We start from the raw sequence: 14,764 nt of genomic DNA on the forward strand, positions 1-14,764 counted from the left end.
AAGTTAAACAATTATTGTACATATAAAAGAATTAAGTGTAGTACTGATCCTAGAGCTAGTGAAAATAGTAGAATAAATCTAGTGACATCTATTGAGTGGTTTTTTACAATTAGAGCACAAACCAAACTACTGGAAGATCAAACCAAATAATTTCCGGTATGTAAAAGAAAGCATGCACACAAGCTGAACTATAGGAACAATAAAAAAACTAAACGAGAAACCATGCTAACCAAATTTAAAGAAAATCGATTGATAACTCCTAAAACATAATTAACTAAACAATTCCACGGACAAGATTAAAGCCATATCACTCACAACAAAACAACAACAAACACAAGAGCATAGCTTAGACCTCCAACAACTCAGACACACACAATTTACAGGGGAATCTGCTGCAGCAACTGGTACAAATTGATTATCAGATTATTAATATATGGGTAACTTCTGTGTCGGCATGTTCTTCCCTCGAAATTGCCTCTCACATCATACAAAATCTTTTAGAAATAATCGTATTATACAAAATATCTATTCACATAAGAGCATCACACTTCATAGACGTCCCACACAGAAAAACACAACTCCAAATTGAAGATGTTTGGAAGGATCCCAACTCCAAATCATTCTTCTAAAGATTGATGTTTTCTTACTTTTTTGGGGGGAGGGAACTTGATTAATCATTCTTCTAAAGCTTGATGTCTTTTTTATAGAACGCCTAACTTTGTCTAGAAAAAGGTCTAACCAGGATACACCAATCAGAAAGTATTAATTTTTCGTAGATTCTAAGCTCACAAAATTTTCTCAACATTTAAGCTGCGGCAATAAGGAGAATGGGACATATTGTACAACAACTGATGCCACACACAACACACATTAATCCCTTCGAATTAAGACCTAGTTGATCTAACGATAAATTTCCAGGGAACTAACCACAAATCAAACTATGGGAAGATCAATCCAAATAATTTTCAATAATGAAGAAAGGACAAAATATTTATGGGGGAAGCCAAAGTCAAATCTTAACATCAAAATAAGTCCCATTCAAAATGGAAACAATACTTCCTAGACCACATAAACTTCTAATCCAAAGACAATTAAATCAGTCATATAAAATGAGAAAATAGGTCAAAGATTAATGAGATGAGCAAGGAAATTACAAGAACTAGATGGATAGTCACAGCCTCCCTGTTCTATGCTCTTTAAACTCATCAAAATTTATTAAAGATGAAAGATGAAGCTCTAAATATCACAAACAAACATGAGAAATATAACTACTCAAATTAATTCGATAAGTAAAAGGAAGCAAGCACACAAGCTGAACTAGAGGAACATTAAAGCAACCAGACAACTAGAAACCATGCTAACCAAACTTAAATAAAGTCGATAGATAACTCCTAAAACATACTTGATAAAAATCATTCAAAGGAACAAACCAATGATTGAAGCCATATCACTAGCTAACAAAACAACAATAAACACAAGAGCACTGATTATACCTCAAACAACTAAGACACACTCAATTTGAAGCCAAACTGTCCATCACTAGGCACCAAAAATATATGAAAGAAGAAAAAAAGCATACGAACAAAGGAGAACAAGTTGAGGTCTTAAGGATTATCTTTTCGAAGCAGCGACATTGAAATGAGAACACAAAAAGTTTTCTAACGATTCTTCTACAGTTCTACTTCACCAAGGGATGACTTAACCCTAAATCATCTTCAAGTTTAACCTTAAATCCTCTGCAACTTAAATTTAGAAGTGTTTTCTTTTCCTGTTTCAGTATACATCAGAAATTCAAACAAAGAAAGTTTATACACTACATAGATTAGAACAAAAAAAACATAGATTTAAGACTAACCCATTGTTTACTCTTTAAGATTTTTATACAAATAATCCAACAGAGACTTAGAAATAATGAACTAACAGAGAAAACTTACACATTATTCACCTTATATGGAAGAATTATAGTTGACCTTAGCTGTCCAATAGAACCAACGAGCTTCACCAAAAGCTTCGTTGTCCAAGAGTCTGTTATCAAGAGCTTAGAAATCGTTCCCTCTTGTTTTCATCACCAAAAGCTTGCTAAAACTTCTGAATAACTGCTTCAATCGTTTCCTGTTGCTTCGTAGTTCCTCGCCATTTCGTTGAGAGCGGAAATAGGGTTTTTTTTTTCTTTTAGATTTTTTTATGTGAGACAATATTGTTTAGGAGGGAAATATATTGTTTAGGAGGGAAATATATTTCTAGTGATAAAAATCAGAACCAAAATATTTTTTCTAAAATAACTGTTGCCATAGATTTCGCTAACCGTTGTCATAGAGTTAGCTATTGCAACAGTTCTGAATTTGTAGCCATAGAATCTCTATAGGGACGATTATAAGGATGATGCCACAATTTATTTAAAGAATTGTTCTATTAGATTCAAGGATATTTGGCCACGGTTATAACTGTTGTAATAGATGAGCTATTGCTACGATTAAATAACTGTGGCTACATAAGCGTTGCTGTAAGTCAAATTTCTAGTAGTGAGAGTGATAAAGGCTCCTCTTTGGCATGTTGATTACATTACTAAACAGTCTGCTACTAATTTTTCCTATCCAATCAATGCATATATACCATTTTCATAATCTATTTCTCCTGCTCATCAAGTATATCTCAACTCCTTATCTAATATACGGGAACCAATGTCCTATCGGGAGGCTATTCAACGTAGTAGATGGGTTGAAGCCATGAATTCTAATTTACAAAGCTCTTGAGCTTAATCACACTTGGGACCTAGATCATTTACCCCCAAATAAGGTTGCTATTGTGTGTAGATGAGTTTATAAGGTAAATATGAAAACTTTTGGTGAGGTGGAGAGGTTCAAGGCCTGGTTGATGGAATAAGTCTACAACCAACAGGAGGGTCTTGATTACCATATAACATTCTCTCTCAAGTGTTCAAAATTTCCGCCGTGAGAGTTGTTTAATATCATCATTGCACAACATAATTGGCATGTTCACTACTTGTATGTGTATAATGCATTTCTTCAGAGTGATCTCCATGATGAGGTTTATATGCAGCTTCCTCGGGGATTACCAAGTCAGGGGGAGTCTAGCATAATAGTTTGTAGACTTGTTAAATACTTATATGGGTTAAAACAAGCTAGCAGACAATGGAATTTGAAATTGTCTAAAGCTTACTAGTCACTCAAAATTGCTTGGATCACTCACTGTTTATAAAGAAGAAAGGAAGTGATATTATCATCACTTCGGTTTATGTAGATGATATGCTACTATTAGCCAATAATATTATATTTGTTATTGAGAAAACTAAGGCATCCCTACATAAAGCCTTTAAGAGCAAGGACTCAGGAACACTAAAGTTTTTCTGGGAATGAAGTTCAATAGATCTTCCAAGGGAATCCGTGTGAATCAGAGGAAATATGCTCTTAGGATCATCTCAGAGCTGAGAATTGGATTTGTAAAACCTGCCTGGACACCTCTAGAGGTTAATAGAGAGCTAACTATACATGATTTTGATGAATTAATGCAGAAAATAGATGATATGCCAGAAGATAAGATTAAATACCAAAAATTTATTGGGAAAATGTTGTATTTGACATTAAGAAGGTCTGATATAGCCTATGTTGTACAAACACTTGTCAGTTCTTAGAACTACCTAAACAATCACATTGGGGTGTAGCAGTTAAGGTCATGAAATATATCAAGAGAAATATAGTTAGAAAGATTTGAGGATTTTATTGAGTAGCCTGTAGGTCTCCAATTCATTAACAGTTTTTTGAATCATTCGGACTGGGCCTCTCGTCCTAGTACTAGAAAGTCAGTTTCAGGGTTCATAGTTAAACATGGAAGATCATTAATTTCTTGGAAATCAAAGAAACAAAGTGTAGTATCAAGAAGCTCAGCAGAAGCTGCGGACATACATTAGCATGGCCAAAGCAGTTTCATAGGTAGTATGGTTGAATGGTTTAGTGAACGAATTGAATGTTGCACTACAAGTTGCAGCAAATTCGGTGTTTCATGAGCATACTAAACACATCGAGATAGACTGCCATTTAATCACGTAGAACCTACATGAGGAGCTTATCAAGACAGTCCATGTAGGTACCAAGGATCAATTAGCAGATATATGAACCAAGGGATTGCCACGACCACAACATGAGAACCTAGTAGGCAAGCTGAATAGTTTCATATCCTTCTTGCTTGAAATAGGCATAATATGATAAATTAAGGGGTAAAGTAGTCATTATCAATGATAGATATTACAATTAGTTAGTTAGTATTGCTGGAAACGGACAGAAACAGTGATAAATACATTGTGATGTAACAATACTCGTTCATTCTGTCTTCTTCATTCACTCAATAAAATCTCTCTTTTCACTTCTTAGATTAAGTTTCTCCAATGAGTAATGTTTATGGAGTTTGAGTGATAATAAAGTACAAAGTCATCAAGGATAATCTCTCGTTATGAACTAGATTTTGGGGTTGAGTTAGGCCCAAGTGTCATACATCAATAAATCAATTTTTGTTTGCGATTAAATGTATCTAGAGAAATGAAAATGTTCTATGTAAATTTAGCCGGAAAAAGTATAAAATGAATTTGTGGTTACGAACAATTTGAATAAAAACAACATTCCATTTATTGAATTGACATGTCCAAAAAGGTAAAGATTCATGAACATGACAGAACTAGTATGTAAGTAAAGTGAAGTGATGAAGCTGCATTTATATACATGCAAAGCTTGTTAGTTTTAATAATTCAGTTTAGTAAATTACAGTTCTTTTAGAAAATAAATTCTTATCTGTTTTATTTGTCCTAGTCTTTAGGAAGTAGTTTAAACGTGGGTTGTTACCTAGGTTTTAGGAGAAAATCTTGTTGGATAGTTACTATATTTTAGCTTAACGTTTACTATATTTTTGCTTATTAGAATGACTACTTCGCATTTTTTTTCAGTCAATAAAAAATTCTTTTCTATCAGTCCTCTCTTCTTCTCTATTGTGATTTACTCACAGAACAATATATCTCTGGAATTTGTTTCTTTCCTATCTGTGGTATCAGATCTGCAGGTTAGTTTCAAAAACAAAACAGAGAGAGATATTGTGAGTTTATGGCTTCAGAGAGCAACTTCGTGCAAGCAGCCATTCCTCGTTTTGATGGTCATTATGACCATTGGAGTATGCTGATGGAAAATTTTTTCTGGTCAAAAGAGTATTGTCAAATTGTCGAGGATGGAATCGGCGCTCCAACGGAAGTCGAGGCTTTGACGAATGCTCAAAAGATGGAGTTCGAAGCAAGAAAGTTGAAAGATTTGAAGGCAAAAAATTACCTCTTTCAAGCTATTGAGCGTCCTATCTTGGAAACTATTCTTTGTAAAGAAACTTCCAAGGATATATGGGACTCCATGAGAAAGAAATATCAAGGCACTGCTAGAGTGAAGCGCGCACAGCTTCAAGCCTTGAGAAGGGATTTTGAGACTTTGGAGATGAAGGAAGGAGAGTTTATAATGAGTTACTGTGCTAGAAGGATGGAGACTAGCAACAAAATGCGATTCCATGGAGAGAAGATGAACGACGTCACAATTGTTGAAAAGATATTGCGCTCTTTAACGCCGAAGTATGATTATGTCGTTTGCTCCATTGAGGAGTCAAAAGATATAGATGAGTTATCGCTTGATGAATTGAAAAGATCCTTATTGGTACATGAACAGAAGATGAACCGAAATTCAACTTCTGAGGAGCAGGCCTTGAAGGCTTCTACTTTTATTTCTTCCAGTTCTAGAGGAACGGGTAGAGGTAGAGGAAGAGGAAGAGGAAGAGCATATCGTGGAAATAGAGACGGAGGCAACAAAGAAGGCTGTGGAAATTTTAGAGCTAATGACTATGGTAAAGGCAGAGGAAGGGATTTCGATAAATCCAAGGTAGAATGTTATCGCTGTCATAAATTTGGTCATTATCGTTCTGAATGTTATGCTAGGCTTCCTGATGAGAAACAGGAGAAGTCATATTTCGTTGAGAACAAAGAAGGAGAAACTTTGTTAATAGCAGTTCATGTTGAAAAAGAGCCTGACCAACAAGCTCTTTGGTATGTGGATACCTGTTGTAGTAACCACATGACTGGAAAAGTGAAAAACCCATCATGGTTGTGGCATTTTCGATATGGTCACTTGAAATTTTGTGGCTTGAAGATCCTTCAAAGGAAGAGTATGGTGACGGGGCTTCCTGAAATTGTGGTTCCCTCCCAAGTTTGTGAAGAATGTGTTGTTGGCAAACAACATCGTTCTCAGTTTCCAAAATGTAAGTCATGGAGAGCCAAAGAGGTATTGGGGTTGGTACACTCAAATATTTGCGGGCCAATAACACCAATCTCGAATGGAGGTAAAAAGTATTTTATTACTTTTATTGATGATTATTCCAGGAAGACTTGGGTGTATATTCTGCAAGAAAAGTCGGAGGCCTTTAATGTATTTAAAATCTTCAAAGCTCGTGTAGAGAATGAGACTGGAAGGACTGTTAAGAACCTTCGGACAGATCGCGGAGGAAAATACTGCTCTAAGGTATTAGTTGATTTTTGTGAGACTAGTGGCATTCGGAAAGAGCTCACAACAGCATATACACCGCAACAAAACGGTCTGGCAGAGAGGAAGAATAGAACCATTCTCAATATGGTTCGTAGCTTGCTGGCTCGGGGAAGAGTTCCAAAGGAATTTTGGCCGGAAGCAGTGAATTGGAGCATTCACATCTTGAATAGATGTACCACTTTTGCTCTTCGAGATGTTACACCTGAGGAAGCTTGGAGCGTAAGGAAACCGGCAGTAGACCACTTTAAAATTTTTGGGTCCATTGCTTATGCACATGTCCCAGAAGCAAAAAGAAAGGAGCTTGATGATAGAGGTGAGAGATGTGTTTTTCTTGGTGTTAGCGACACATCCAAGGCGTACAAGCTGTTCAATCCTTTGACAAAGAAAGTTGTGACCAGCAGAGATGTCGTTTTTGATGAAGAAAACACTTGGGAATGGAGTATGGATAAGTATACTCCAATTGTTTTTGATACTGGAGCCGAAGAAGTAGCTGCGATGCTTGAAAGTGCAGAGAATTCAGCTTCTATAGCTGCTGGAATTCTACCAACTGTTGCTGAAATTTCACCAACAGCTGAAACTGTACCAGCAACTTTAGAAGAAACTGATGCAGCTGAACAGACTCTTCGTCGTGGTCGCAGAAGGCCCACGTGGATGACGGATTATAAGGTAACAGGAATTGATGTTAATGAAGATGTTTCCCATTTTGCATTGTTTACAGATTGCGATCCTACAACTTTTGAGAATGCTGTCAAAGAGGAGAAATGGAGGAAAGCTATGGATAACGAGATTGATGCTATTGAAAGAAATGGAACCTGGGAGTTACCAGATCTTCCGAAGGGGCAGAAATGTTGGAATTAATGCATCAATGTTTAGTCTTCCAAAATTGTCTTTTAGTTTTTCAAGAAGCCTTTTTAGAATTTCGTTGTACATGTATCTAGTAAATTGTGATACATGTATTTAGTCATTTGTGCAAGACTTTTTGTTTTCTATTTTGAGTAGTATAAATAGTGATGTAGTTGATGAATGTAATCATCTCAAATGGCCTTAAGTAGCCTATAATAAACTTGAGCATTCTCTAAGGATATTATTTTCCTTCCATATTTCCTACAAATTGGTATCAAGAGCAGGTTTTCGTTCTTAATCTGGGGTTAGGTGAAGAAAAAAATATGGCATCCAAAACAAATGAAGGTGCTGATTCTTCAGTTGTTCTTACTCCATTTTTTGATGGAACTGATTTTAAATACTGGAAGATAAGAATGAGAACACATTTAAAAGCTGAAGGTTTGTGGATTATTGTTGCAAATGTCTTTGAAGAGCCAGAAAACGATGGTGATCTTACAGCAGCAGAGAAGAAAAATCTTGAGGCTAAGTATCGTCAAGATGCAAAAGCCTTGAGCAAAATCCAAATGGGAGTCTCAAGAGCATATTTTGCAAAAATTGCTACTTGTGAGACTGCAAAGGAAGCTTGGGATTTTCTGGAAACTGAGGTGTATGGTGACGAAAAGGTACGCACTATAAATCTTCAAACTCTTAGAAGAGAGTTTCAAAATTTAAAGATGATAGAATCTGAAAAAATTGATGAATATTGCACAAGATTCATGAATATTGTTAATGAAATGAGAAATCATAGTGATACAATTTCTGACCAACAAGTTGTGGAAAAGATTCTAATTAGTGTCACGGAAAAGTATGAGTACATCGTTGCTATCACTGAGGAGATGAAAGATCTTTCTAAGCTTTCCATCAAAGAGCTAGTTGGATCATCTCGTGCACACGAGAAGCGAAGATTTCGTGAAGATCAACCCAAAGAGACGGCTTTCCAGTCTAAAATAAATGAGAATTCTCAAAATTTCTCAAAAAATCATCAGAAGAAAAATCACAAGACAAAAAAGAAGCAGGATCATGATGTTTCTTCCAAGAAGGTTGAAGAAAAAGGTGAGAAAAAATCTAGTCTTTTTTGTAAAGTTTGCAAAAAGACTAATCACAATGCAGAAAAATGTTGGCACAAAGGCAAGCCCCAATGTAACTTTTGTAAAAAGTTTGGCCACGTTGAAAAGGATTGTTGGCACAAGAAACGGGAGCAAGCAAATTTTTGTGAAAATCATGAGGAAGAAAGGGAAGAAAATCTTTTCTTTGCTTGTAAATCTGATTCTTCAACAAAAAACAATGAATGGTATGTTGATAGTGGTTGTAGTAATCACATGACTGGAGATGAAAAATCTTTCCTCTCAATTAATAATAGCATCACTACTAAAGTGAAGATGGGGAATGGAGCCTTAGTTGATGCGAAAGGTAAAGGTACTATTTCGATCAACATGAAAGGATGCGGTAACCAAATTCATGATGTTCTTTATGTTCCTGACTTGGAAGAAAATTTGCTTAGTGTTGGTCAACTCATGGAAAATGGTTATTCTCTTGTGTTTAGAGATAATTATTGCAAGATTTATGATAAAATTGAGCCAAATCAAGTCAATGTTGAAGTAAAGATGATAAAAAGAAACTTCCCTTTGCAATTTCATTACAATGCATTAAAAAATGAAATTGTAGATGATTCATGGCTTTGGCACAAAAGATTTTGTCACTTGAATTTTCATGGTTTAAAGCTTCTCAAGCAAAAGTACATGGTTCAAGGCCATCCTGAGATACATACTGAGGTGGATACATGTGAAAGTTGTATAATGGGAAAGCAACATAGGAAGTCTTTTCCAAAAGGGGTGTCTTGGAGAGCAAGTGTATCTCTGGAACTAATTCATACTGACATTTGTGGACTAATGAAGACTCCATCTCTTGGAAGTCAAAGATATTTTCTAATCTTTATTGATGATTTCTCAAGAATGACTTGGGTATATTTCTTGAAAGAAAAGTCAGAAACATTTCCTACATTCAAGAAATTTAAAGCCCTTGTTGAGAAGAAAAAAGGTTGCAGCATCAAAACCATTCGCAGTGATCGAGGAGGTGAGTACACAAGTCGAGAATTTGAAGAATATTGCAAAAATGAAGGCATTCAAAAGCAACTTACAGCAGGGTATACTCCTCAACAAAATGGTGTATCTGAAAGAAGAAATAGAACAATTGTAATTTTGTCGGTGTTGAGCCAGAAAATTATGAAGAAACAATAAAGCATGATGTTTGGGAGAAATCCATGGAAGAAGAAATTCGAATGATCGAAAAAAATAATACTTGGGAGCTTGTGGCTATTCCTAGAGAAAGAGAAGTTGTAAGTCTAAAATGGATTTATAAAATCAAACTCAATCAGGAAGGAGATATTCAAAAGCACAAAGCAAGGTTGGTTGCTAGAGGCTTCACGCAAAAACCAGGTATTGATTTTTATGAAACTTTCTCTCCAGTTGCTCGTCTTGAGACGACTAGAACTGTAGTTGTTGTTGCTGCACAAAAGAAATGGAAGATATTTTAACTTGATGTTAAATCAGCATTTCTGAATGGAAAACTTGATGAAGAGATTTATGTTGAGCAACCTCAAGGAGTTTTTGTTCAAGAGGGAGAAGAAAAGGTGTATAGACTAAAAAAAGCTCTTTATGGGGTGAAGCAAGCTCCAAGAGCCTGGTACAATGAAATTGATACATACTTTCTGAAAAACAATTTTCAGAGAAGTAAAAGTGAAGCCACATTGTATGGGAAGAAAGAACATGGCAGCATTATCATTGTTTGTCTCTATGTGGATGATTTGCTCTTTACAAGAAATGATGTAAAGATGATGCAAAATTTCAAACAAGATATGATGCAAGCTTATGAAATGAGTGATCTTGGATTGCTAAATTATTTCTTGGGCATCGAAGTTTCTCAAGTGAAAGAAGGAATTTTCATTTTTCAAAAGAAGTATACTAAAAGTATGCTTCAAAAATTCAAAATGATGGATTGCAGGTCTGTGGCCATACCATTAGCAGCAAATGAGAAGTTTAGAAAAGATGATGGAGAAAAGAAAGTTAATAGCTCACTTTTTAGGAGTTTGATTGGAATTTTTCTATATCTTACTTCAACAAGGCCAGATATTATGTTTGCTGCTAGTTTATTATCCAGATTCATGCAAAAACCAAGCCAAGTGCATTTTGAAGCTGTAAAGCGTGTTCTACGCTACTTGCAAGGAACAATGGATTATGGGATAATGTACAAATTTGGTGGAAATTTGAACTTAATTGGTTATTCTGATAGTGATTGGGCTGGAAGTATAGATGACATGAAGAGTACTTCTGGTTATGCTTTCTTATTTGGATCAAGCATTTGTTCTTGGTTATCAAAAAAGCAAAGTGTTGTTGCTCAATCCACTGCCGAAGCAGAATATGTTTCAGCATCCAAGGCTACTTCTCAAGCTATTTGGCTTAGGAGAATATTTGAAGACATTGGTGAAAAACAAAAAAAAGGGACTGTTCTGTATTGTGATAACAAATCAGCAATTGCAATTTCCAAGAATCCAATCAGCCATGAAAGATCAAAGCATATTTCCATCAAGTATCATTTTATCCGAGAAGCACAAGAGAAAGGTAAAATTCAGTTGCATTATTGTCATACATGAGAACAACTTGATGACATCTTCACCAAAGCACTTCCTAGAGAAAAATTTTGCTATCTTCGAGAACGCATTGGAGTTATCAAGCAAATGCATTAAGGGGGAGTGTTGGAATTAATGCATCAATGTTTAGTCTTCCAAAATTGTCTCTTAGTTTTTCAAGAAGTCTTTTTAGAATTTCGTAGTACATGTATCTAGTAAATTATGATACATGTATTTAGTTATTTGTGCAAGACTTTTTGTTTTCTATTTTGAGTAGTATAAATAGTGATGTAGTTGATGATTGTAATCCTCTCAAGTGGCCTTAAGTAGCCTATAATAAACTTGAGCATTCTCTAAGGATATTATTTTCCTTCCATATTTCCTACAAGAAAACCATTGGTGTCAAGTGGGTCTATAAGACAAAATTGAAAGAAGATGATGAAATTGACAAGTATAATGCGCGATTGGTGGCTAAGGGATACAAGCAGGAGCATGGTGTGGACTACACTGAAGTGTTTGCTTTAGTCGCAAGGCATGACACCATTAGAATGGTAATTGCCTTGGCGGCACAAAATTCGTGGCCTATCTTTCAATTGGATGTCAAATCAGCTTTCCTACATGGATACTTGGAGGAAGGGTATTTATTGAACAACCTTCTGGCTTTATTAAAATTGGAGATGAGCATTAAGGTATACAAGTTGAAAAAGGCTCTCTATGGACTAAAACAAGCTCCACGAGCTTGGTATAATCGCATTGAGGCTTGCTTTCTAAAAGTTGGTTTCCTGAAATGCCCATATGAGCACTCTCTTTTTGTTAAAATTGGAGAATCTGGGAAACTGCTCATTGGGTGTTTATATGTTGATGATCTTATATTTACTGGGAATGATAGTGCCATGTTTTCTGATTTTAAGAAATCTATGATGGATGAATTCGAGATGTCTGATCTTGGTAAGATGCACTATTTTCTTGGTTTACAAGTAGTGCAATCTGATGTTGGTATATTTGTTTCCCAAAAGAAATATGTGCGGGAAATTTTAAACCGATTCAAGATGAAGAATTGCAATTCCGCCGATACTCCAGTTGAGTTTGGCCTGAAGCTAAACAAAGTTGGAAGAGGAGCTAAGGTAGACAACACACTCTACAGGCAAATTATAGGTAGTTTGATGTATCTTACTTCCACAAGGCCCGACATCATGTATGGTGTAGGTCTTATAAGCAGGTATATGGAGAGCCCGGCGAAAATTCACCTGCTAGCTGCCAAGAGAATCCTTCGCTACTTACAAGGAACTAAGGATTTCGGTTTGTTCTACAAGAAGGGTGAAAAATCTGATTTGATTGGTTTTGCTGACAGCGCTTATGCAGGTGATCAAGAAGACAGAAAGAGCACTTCAGGCTATGTGTTTGTGTTAGGCACAGGGGCTGTTTCATGGTCTTCCAGGAAGCAAAAACTTGTCACTTTATCGACTACTGAAGCGGAATTTGGTGCTGCTACAGCCTATGCTTGTCAAGCTATTTGGGTGAGGAAAATTCTTGAAGAACTACAATTCAAACAAAAAGGAGCAACTATAATTTTCTGCGACAACAACTCTGCCATTAAGCTCGAAAAATCCTGTTCTACATGGAAGAAGAAAGCACATCGATCTGAAGTATTGTTTCCTGCGAGATCTCAATAACGAAGGAATAGTAGAGCTGCAGTACTGCCGAAGTGAAGATCAGTTGGCGGACATCTTTACTAAACCTCTCAGGTCTCTTCCTTTCCAAAAGCTGAGGAGGTTGATGGGCATCAACACAATGGAAGAGTTCAAGAAGCTGAAGTTGAACTGAAGCTTGAGAGCTTTCAGTTTAAGGGAGGGTGTTAGTTTTAATAATTCAATTTAGTAAATTAGAGTTCTGTTAGAAAATAAATTCTTATTTGTTTTGTTTGTCCTAGTCTTTAGGAAGTAGTTTAACGTGGATTGTTGCCTAGGTTTTAGGAGAAAATCTTGTTGGATAGTTACTATATTTTAGCTTAACGTTTACTATATTTTTGCTTATTAGAATGACTGCATCACAGTTTTTTTCAATTAATAAAAAAATTCTTTTCTATCAGTCCTCTCTTCTTCTCTATTGTGTTTTACTGACAGAACAATATATCCTGGAATTTGTTTCTTTCCTATCAAAGCTTACTTATTCTGAACAAGAGGTCCATCGATAAGATAATAATTTTTCAATCAACAAGTGTAACCAGTAGGATAATTCTTTCCACAGACGTTGAGAAGGATGTTTAGAGAGATTGGTATATCCAAATGAATTCCCAGAATATCTGCTTTTATGGCTGTGCACAAGCAAACCGCGGCCTCTAGGTCCACCAGTCCCCCAATCAAACTGCAGCATGACGAAGTTGGAGTAGTCCCGATAATTACACCCACCAAATCATTAAGTATATTAGTACATGCTCCAAATTTCAAAATATCAGTTCAACAGTCTGCACTTACAAGAGCAAAGAAGAGGAGATTAAGTGGTAAGAAAAGGGTAATAGAGGCCTGATTTTTGGAAGCCATGTCAACAAGCTAAGGTTAGGCCTAATTAATTACACAGTTTAATTGATGATTGAATTCATGTGCTAGTAACGATGGCTATTTATACTAATTGAATATTGCCTATTGGTAGTGCATGGCTTTTAAAATATTTAGGATTTGATTTAATTAATACTTAGTACCTTAATTACATGTTTCCTGCACATGCTACATCTATTATACAATTGCATGTAATTAGTGTTTATATATTTAATTACAAATTCCAGTTATGATCAAAGCCATAGCTTCCGACGTTTTCATGTAAAGCTTAAGCTTCCGCCCCTGGACAAGATCCCTTTTGTCCGTCGCATTTCTAAACCTTTGTGCATTCTTACTAAACTTAATTCCTGAGCTTTCTGCAAGTATACTACATTTTTAAAAAAAAAATAAAATTGATGCCATCCACCCACGTTTTAATATGAACACATAATCTGCTTGATATCTCGATTGAGAACTCTAAATTGATAATAATAACTACATGTCAAGAAAAAACTTGATCGATCTAGATACTGTATTCCAATTATTAAATGATTCATCTTAATTTATTATCAAATGGAAAAACATGAAAATTTTAACAAAACGGGCTCTTTTTTTTCTCAAAATTATTAAATGGATACTCATCGATAAATTACTTGACACCATAATAATGAATCCACACTCATTGTCATTTCTTATTTTCGTAACGGTTCCATTCTATAATTGAGTATGAGAAAAAGAGAAAAAATTACAAATTATAGGTTTGATCAGTATTGTGGGATCTCTACTATTTTGTTTGTTCTTTTAACATGGCATATATCGACCATTAGGAACCAAATACACAAGGGTGTATCTAGGAGGGTTACCGAGTTCAAAGGAACTCATGCTCTTTTTTGAGATAATAGGTATAGTATTATTTTTTTAAATATAATACTTAAATATAGATGAATGAATTCACACTCAAACATCTAACGCGGTGATGATTGGATGCACCTCTAAGTGAGGTTAGAAATTTAAATCCCCGAATGTGTGTGGATTGACTAGGAATATGAGGATTCTCCTCGCACAGTATACACAAAGAAAAGTGAATATAAGGGCATTCTGAATTATTAAGAAGAATGTACTAGTAAATTGGGGCATAATCATGA

The 14,764-nt window shown here is 35.5% G+C and overlaps 1 pseudogene; it reads right to left on the reverse strand.

Moving 5' to 3' along the window:
- Window positions 1-13,284: 13,284 nt before the first annotated feature.
- Window positions 13,285-13,651, reverse strand: LOC114076428 (annotated as a pseudogene).
- Window positions 13,652-14,764: the final 1,113 nt, after the last annotated feature.

Source organism: Solanum pennellii, chromosome 3 (assembly GCF_001406875.1).
Source record: "Solanum pennellii chromosome 3, SPENNV200".
Taxonomy (NCBI): Eukaryota; Viridiplantae; Streptophyta; class Magnoliopsida; order Solanales; family Solanaceae; genus Solanum; species Solanum pennellii.